General features: G+C 38.1%; 1 pseudogene; it reads left to right on the forward strand.

Moving 5' to 3' along the window:
• Window positions 1–535: 535 nt before the first annotated feature.
• On the forward strand, window positions 536–1,354 carry LOC123642264 (annotated as a pseudogene).
• Window positions 1,355–8,741: the final 7,387 nt, after the last annotated feature.

Raw genomic sequence — 8,741 nt, forward strand, 5'->3', positions numbered from 1 at the left:
GTGAATAATTTTAATTTTAATCAAAATCCCATTTCTACTTTTAATATTACCCTTGATCATGAATGTAGAACAACAACAACAGAAAAAGAAAACTTACTTGGATTATACCCTTAGTGAAATAAGAGAAACTTTTTCTAGTCCTGGTTCTGTAAATAACCAGGTATGTTACCTTAGACAAATGTCTGATTAATAGAGAAAGAATATTATATAATCATTATGCATTTACAATCAGGAAGGAGACGGTAGTTAATATTGACAGGTGTTATATCATCAAATTAAAAAATCTTTTAGAAGATTTTTGCATTTTTAATAACTTAGAAAAGTAGTCACAGAATATGAAGTGAATAGACAAAAAACAGAGTACAAATAATATGTATAGTATAATCTCAGCTGCCCAAAATTACCAAAAATAGTAGAAAATCTACCAAAATGTTAGCAATAATTGCCTTATTTTTTGCAGTGGAATTGTAAATGATTTCTGTTCTGTCAGCTTTTCTCTATGTCATAATATCCTCCAACACCAAGCGGAGCCCAGATGGTGGCTGGGTGGGAGTATGAGTCTGTGCTGCCTTTGAAGATGGACCCAGCGTCCACCAGATCTCACCCCAGGCCTCTAACCATGGTTACAGGGCCTCTAACTGGAAATTAAACCAACCTGATTGGACTGGTCACCTCCGAATCACTTCAAAAGGGAAAATTGCCTATATCAAACTCGAGGATAAAGTTTCAGGGGGCCTCTTTGCTCAGACAACAGTAGAATAATTTCCTGGAATTGTTGTGGAGATAGTCATAGATTCCAGCTGCTACTCTGTGATCTGGATCCAGGATGGTACTGGGCGTAGTGCTTTCATAGGCACTGGCTTCACAGATCCAAGAGATGCCTTAGACTTTACTGTCTCTTTGCAAGATCACTTCAAGTGGGTAAGGCAGGAATCTGAGATTTCCAAAGAATCTCAAGAAGTAGACACTCATCCCAAGTTGGATCCGGGCTTCAAGGAAGAACAGACCTTCAAGTTGATTGGTGGGAATGTTACAGCCAAGAAAGGAGGCTCTTAGCCCAGGACTGCAGGGGCTGAGGGCCTAAGCTTACTTCTGCCCCCACCTAGAGGCAAAGTCACTATTCCCCCACCATTCTCCTCAGTTGCCATCAGCAGTCACCCCACCACCCATTCCAAAATCTAACCATGGAGGTAGTGATGCAAATATCCTTTTAGATTTGCATTATCCTACTCCTGTCAGGACATCAGCACCTGCTCCAGTTTCTGTGAGTAACGACTTGTGGGGAAACTTTAGCAGTGCATCCAGCTCCGTTCCAAACCAGGCACCACAGCCACCCAACTGGGTCCAGTTCTAAATAGCGTCGGCAGAACATTAAGGACAGATTTGAGGAACAAAAATGATCTTGAAGGCACTAATGTGTAAGGGAAATTAGGAACTCCTTTTCTCCCCAGAATCAAAATGACTGGACAATCTTTTTTGTAGCTTCTCCATTGCATTCAAGCTGGTCTACACCACTTCCCTGTATTGTTACTTGCTGGACAGCCGAGAGAGACAAGACAGTGTCTGTCACCTCCTGCTTACTACCAAGGCAGCGGAGTAGTGGATCTTATCATACTTGTGGCTGACTATGCAGGGCTCACAATGTCAGTGTCTATTTGAGGAGTAATGACCTCTAACATCTACAAAATTTTTCTCCATCTCTAAAATTCCTTAACTTATATCAGAATCATCTCATGACTCTTGTGTGCCTCTTTGTGAAGCCCTATTTAGCAATTTCAGGGGAGACAAAAACCTTGAAACTTCCTTTTCCACTAACCCAAGAGCCTAAAAATGGATAAGCTGACCTTAGTGTTTACAAATTCAGAATTTGAACTATTCTTGTCTGTTGTTTGAATAGTACCACATCTTTGACCAATGGGTGTCTCTACCACGAAGGAGGTTCAAGAGGCTGTGCTTTCCAAGTAACATTCTGTTCAAGTGTTTTATTTCCTACAGCTCCATCTAATTGATGCATTTGAAGCACGGCATTAATTTGTATTTGCCCCATTATTTGACCTAAAGTTGAAGGGTATAGAGTTTTTAACCTGACTGTGGAGCAGAGAGGGTGAAAGCACCTCACTCTTGCCCAGTATCCACATTACCTTGCTGTGTGGGTATCCGGCCCCTCTCCACAAACACTGCTTTTTCAATCCAACTAGCTCTTCAACAGAAAATTGCTATTACATATATTGTCATTGGTCAAGGAAGCTGGAGAGTCACAGCTTTACCTGTGACAGGTTTTGCCCAAGGCTTTGATCCCCATCACTCAGGGTATCTCAAAAGCAAGTTGCTCTCCCCAAAGTTTTCTTTCCTTGTGCCCCACCATTCCTTCTATAATGCCGTGAAGAGAGTTCCACTTCTCAGGTGAATGGGTGCTATCTAGCATGTTTGTTAATAGGCAATTTTGAGGATGAACTGGGAGGATATAATTTCTTCCTTTAGCACCTATTTGGATGTGTACACTCTGGCTAAAGGAAGTCCTTATATTTAGTTTCAAAATACATTATTCTCTTGGATTTGCTTCTTATCATTTTGTAATCTTGCCCCCCCCCTTTTTTTTTCATTGTCTCCTCTTCTAGGCAGCTCTGTCCTTGAAGAATCATGGCAGGACATTTTAAAATTCTAGTAGAAAACCCTAAAAGCAAAGTCTATAGAATCATTATTGACTAAACACTGGGAACCTATTTTCTCAATCTTCCTCCATGTTGTGTTCTTTGTATGTTCAGGATAATAATATATTATGAATTTGAATTCCTGAAAAATTGAAAATGTTTAAGATATGTATATGAAGCATATGCTGCATTGGTATAGTCATAGTAATTAAAAATATGGAAAAAGAAAAGATAATATTCTGTAACATTCATATATTATTTTATCATCAGAAAATAATAAACAGTTTATGAAAGAAAATATATGATTCCCATGCAAAGAGAGTACTTTAGCTTCCATATGTTAGTTTTGCAAACAGGAATGACAATTATTACTGAGAATGCTCAGATAATATTACATATAGACAACATTTCAGAATCAAAGGATGAGTTATATCCCATGCCTTGCAAAAATTGATTCCCAGGTATTGCTTATTTCCTCTGTTCATTACGGCAGTCAAGTGGGCTGGAGACCTGGGTTGGCGGCAAGGGAGTAATTTTCCTTGCCACAGACCAGGAAGCCATAGACTTCACTGAAAGAGATGATGATGGGAAGCAGTGACACAGCTGGGAAATACCTTATTGATGAAGCCACAAAGTAGTTTCCTAAATGACCAGAAGTCATGTCTAGCAAATGTATCAGCAAATCTCTGTGGTTTTGTTGCTTAACTCCCTTCCTCTAGGAAACCACCTCCTCCTCCCACAGAGGAGTCATGACCAGTCAATGTCAGTTCAGGAGCAGCCACAACTGCCTGCAAGCTCCAAAGAGCTCTCCAGTATCTTTCTGAAATATATACACAGAACTCTTTCCTAGTATAACTGTGACCCATTTCTTCATTTATTCTGTATTTATTGAGCACAAAATATGTTCCAAGCCCAGGAGACAAAAATATCTCCTCATTTAAAATGTGTAAGTTTAAGGCAAGAATCTTAAGATTATAATTTGAAATTTGCCTAAAACATTATAGAAAGCATTTGTATTTTAAAGTAAGGTGGACTTAGGCTTGAATCTTTTTTTTTTTTTTTTTTTTTGAGACAGAGTCTCGCTTTGTTGCCCAGGCTAGAGTGAGTGCCGTGGCATCAGCCTAGTTCACAGCAACCTCAAACTCCTGGGCTTAAGCGATCCTCCTGCCTCAGCCTCCCGAGTAGCTGGGACTACAGGCATGTGCCACCATGCCCAGCTAATTTTTTCTATATATATTTTAGTTGGCCAGATAATTTCTTTCTATTTTTAGTAGAGATGGGGTCTCGCTCCTGCTGAGGCTGGTCTCGAACTCCTGAGCTCAAACGATCCGCCCGCCTCGGCCTCCCAGAGTGCTAGGATTACAGGCGTGAGCCACCGCGCCCGGCCTAGGCTTGAATCTTGACAGAAAAAAATATTGCTGGTTTGACTTGGTAAATTTATTTAACCTTTCTGAACTTTGATTACTTATCTACGATGGAGATAGTAATATTGATAATATTTAAAACCTGTGACACATAATTGTAACCAAAACAGCATTGTACTGACATAAGAATGGAGACATAGACCAATGGAATAGGACTGAGAACACAGATATAAAACCATCCTCATATTTCCATCTGATCTTTGACAAAGCAGAAAAAACATACACTGGGGAAAAGAATCCCTATTCAATAAATGATGCTGGGAAAATTGGATAGCCACATGTAGAAGACTGAAACAAGATCCACACCTCTCATCTCTCACAAAAATCAACTCACTAATAGATAACAGACTTAAACCTAAGGCATGAAACTATAAGAACTCTAGAAGACAATGTTGGAAAAACTCTTATAGACATCAGCCTGGGCAAAGAATTGATGAAGAAGACCCCAAAAGCAATGATAGCAACAATAAAAATAAATAAATGGGACATAACCAAATTTAAAGGCTTCTGCACAGCAAAGGAAACAATCATTAGAGTGAATAGACAACCTACAGAATGAGAGAAAATATTCACATGCTGTACATCCAATAAAGGGCTGATAACTAGAATCTATAAAGAACTCAAGTAAATTAGCAAGAAAAAAGTCAACTCCATTGAAAAGTGGGCAAAGGACATGAACAGAAACTTTTCAAAAGAAGATAAACTAATGGCCAAAAAACATATGAAAAGAGTGCTCAACATCTCTAATCATCAGGGAAATGCAAATCAAAACCACAGTGAGATATCATTTAACTCTAGTGAGAATGGCTTTTATCAAAATCTCCCAAAACAACAAATGCTGGCATGGATGTAAAAAGACAGGAACACTCATACACTGTTGGTGGGACTGCAAACTAGTACAACCTCTGTGGAAAGTAGTATGGAGATACCTCAAAGAACTAAAAGTAGAACTACCATTTTGATCCAGTAATCCCACTAGTGGGTATTTACCCAGAGGAATAAAAGACATTCTATAGAAACGATACCTGTGCTCAAATGTTTATAGCAGCAGAATTCATAATTGTGAAGATGTGGAAACAACCCAAGTGCCCATCAATACACAAGTGGATTAATAAAATGTGGTATATGTATATCATGGAGTACTATTCAGCCATAAAAAATGGTGAACTAATACCTCTTGTGTTAACCTGGATGGAACTCGAGCCCATTCTTCGAAGTGAAGTATCACAAGAATGGAAAAACAAACACCTCATGTACTTACCATTAAATTGGAACTAATTGATCAACACTTATGTTCACATATGGAAATAACATTCATTGGAAATTAAGCAGGTGGGAAGGGGGAGAAGGGGATGGATAAATTCACACCTAATGGGTACAATGCACACCATCTGGGAGATGGGCACACTTACCTAACTTTGACTCAAATGGTACAAAAGCAATTTATGTAACCAAAACATTTGTATCCCCAAAATATTTTGAAATTAAAAAAAGAAAATAAAGAAAATAAAATAAAAAGAAGACATTTCATTAAAAAAGTGATTCTTAATTCACAATTTTTAGCTTTGTTTTTAGTAACAATATTTATTAACAATTAAAGATAATAGAAGCATATTCTCAAAAAAATGATTACTATTTAAGAAACACACAGAATAGAATAATTAATTTATATAATTAGAGTAGTATGCCCCTGAGGAAATTTGAAGGAGAATAGTGCATTAGTGTCTTAGTAATTTGTAATAATCTGAAGTCATTCTAGAAATTTAAAATTTGCTTTATCTATGTCTAGAAAAAGCACAAATTTTGACATGGAAGCCCTGCAAATAAGTTGCTGACTGTAAAGTAGCCTACTAGACCCACCTCTCTGATCAGTCCAAAATATGAGGAGAAAAGAGAGAAAAATTCACATACTGTTGAATTTTGGCTAAAGCCCAAAGCCAAATGCACCAGAAAAAAGGCAACCAGTTCTTCTCCTTGGGCCAGACTCATTAAGAAAGCAAATTAGAAGCATTGCTTTGTGTCCTCATACATTCTAGATAGTAGGAGGTAACAAAAGTGTTCCTGAATGGAAATAGAAGGAAAAAGTTCTGAACAAAAGTGCCCCAGGTCAAAACTTATTTCATTTTGCTGAAGGTGAGGAGACCTGGAAGGATAGCGTGGAAATGAGGCTGTAGGAAAAGTGGGAGAGCCTTCGAAGAAGGCTGTAGATTCCCACCAGAAGTATTTGTATTTATCTCATTATCATTTCATTTAAAAGTTGATAACATCTTCATGACCTGAGGGAAAAACCAGCAGATAACCATTAAGGGATTTGGCCACCATCAGGCAGCAAGAAAGGAGAAGGTAGGATTGAAACCCAATTTCCTGATTCCTAGGCCAGGGTTGATCGCCGCCAGCCCCATGCTACCTAACAGATTCCTTAACAATGGCCTAAACTCAATATTTGGCAGACTGGAATAAAGAAATCTGCTTATGTTTGTTACATTGTTTTATTACCCTATCCTTTGGAGTGTGAATTGACAAATTTGTTTTGGTTGCATCCTTACAACTAGTACAAACAGTAGGTATCAACAAAGTATCATAGAGAAAGACACACAGAAATCACACATAGGTACTAATAACTAAAGAATCACTTAGAAGGTAAATTAATCATCAAGATTTTCCTTTCTAAAGAAATGAGCAAATAGAAGAAAAACATAGTTTACCATGTCTGTCTTTCCTGGTACAGCTTCCCCTCAACAGCAAAAGGATTGTTTTACTTGCTACGTATTTTCCTCTATGAAATTCTTTGATGTTCAGATTAACTAAAATGTGTGAAGCCCACTGTTGATGAGATTACAGAACTCCGACTCATTTGTTCATCTGCTCTTTTCAAGCTATGACAGGATCCAGAGCAGGGAAATATTAGCCAAGACTGAAAATGCCAGCTATATATAGCTCCTGCATACACTGTTTTAGGAGAGGCAGGCCCTGACACTTCCTGACCTCTACAACCTTTTTTCCTCATAGATATAATTACTTGATCCCCATCTGAAAACTCTACCCCTTACCCCTTATCTCTAAGACTGATTCTGACATTTGGCAGAAAAACTGTAGATAATGCCAGTTCTCTATTCTAGCATTCATCACCCTGTGACACCTGCTCCTAGTTAGGTCTTAAACTAGTTTCTCAGTCTCTACTGTGAGCAATTAAAGGACAGTGACCATATCTTATTGCCCTTTGTACCCCATGACTTAGTATATTGGTGGCACACATAGTAGTCAATGACTGACTACTAGTTAATGGCTGAATGACTAACTGATTGAATGGAGTTGCTTCCACCTTGTTGGTAAAACCCAGGTACCACCCATTTGGTAACTCAATCCATGTTCTGATTCCTGTGTTTAAGTTCTTGCTTTTATTACCTGCTCAGTAATCTGGCCCTTCTGGGACTTGAGGCTCTTTCTTACACCTGGAAATTTACTTCCCATACCATGATTCCGCCACTCTGACTATCCTACTGACAAATTTTTTTACAATGATACAATTTGCCTCTCTTCTTGGATTTGCAAACATCATTCCTCCCTGGCTTCACCATAGTCCTGACGTACTGACTTGGCATAAAACTGCGTCACTTTGGGTACGATCTTCTGAGTGCTGTGTTTGCCTAGCTATCACTTTGGTGAGTATAATAGGTACTACTAGATGTCTTCTGCTAATCAATTATTCTGGTGGTACATGAATCACTTGTTTAGAGAGAGAGAGAGATAAGAAAAATAAATTTTATTGATCCAAACAGAATAATTAAGGCACTTCAAAGATTTTCATTGTCTTTAATAAATTAAGGTTTGTTTGGTTTTTTTTAATTTGTGTCTTTGGTTTTTGTTTAAGTTGAACAACTATCCCAGCCCTGTATGTTTCCTTCCTATTTAAACATTAGGTCAGTCACCACGTTACTTCATATTGAGTGTTTTCATCTTAAACTCCTGCTTTATCTCATTTCCCATAGAGTTAAACAACCTAACAGGCTGAAGCGAATCACAGTGTGGAGAGTTCCTTAACTTTAATTCACTTATGGTTCAATTCATCAAGGAATCTGGAGATCCAAATGTCTGGTTCATGACCATTAAAACTTCATTTCCAAGACAATGCCCCAACCTATGCCAGCTCATGGCCCGCAAAAAACATGAAGACTTTGAAAAGTCCTCTCAAACTTGGGAAAATCAGAGGAAATTGTTATCTTACCAAAATAATTAACAACAACATTGTCATCAGTGTTTCAAAATTATTTCTGAGAAACTATGCAATGAGTTGTTTTAAGAGCATTTTCATTTGCTAAGAGGAAAATGACTGCTATCTTCAAAGACAGTTTGGTGCCAAGGTGAGGCAGGGTGGTGACTCCATTTGATCTACCTCAATGCTCTCAAACCTTAAACCAGTTGTTTGAAAAATCTGTTTAATCTTCCATAAAGGTTCACATTAGCAGAAGGATCACGGGGTCATGTTTGTCCATCTAACACCACATCCTGCCTCCAGCAATGGCCAGAGAATTCCTCAGAGGAAAGGGTGATGTTCATTTCATAACATTTCTTGTTAGCAGTGAGATGAAACACGCAAGTGAAAATATTTTCTTCTGACATTTCTTCTCCACATGAGAAAATACAAGAGATTAAATTTAATATTTAA

Source organism: Lemur catta, chromosome 1 (genome assembly GCF_020740605.2).
Source record: "Lemur catta isolate mLemCat1 chromosome 1, mLemCat1.pri, whole genome shotgun sequence".
Taxonomy (NCBI): Eukaryota; Metazoa; Chordata; class Mammalia; order Primates; family Lemuridae; genus Lemur; species Lemur catta.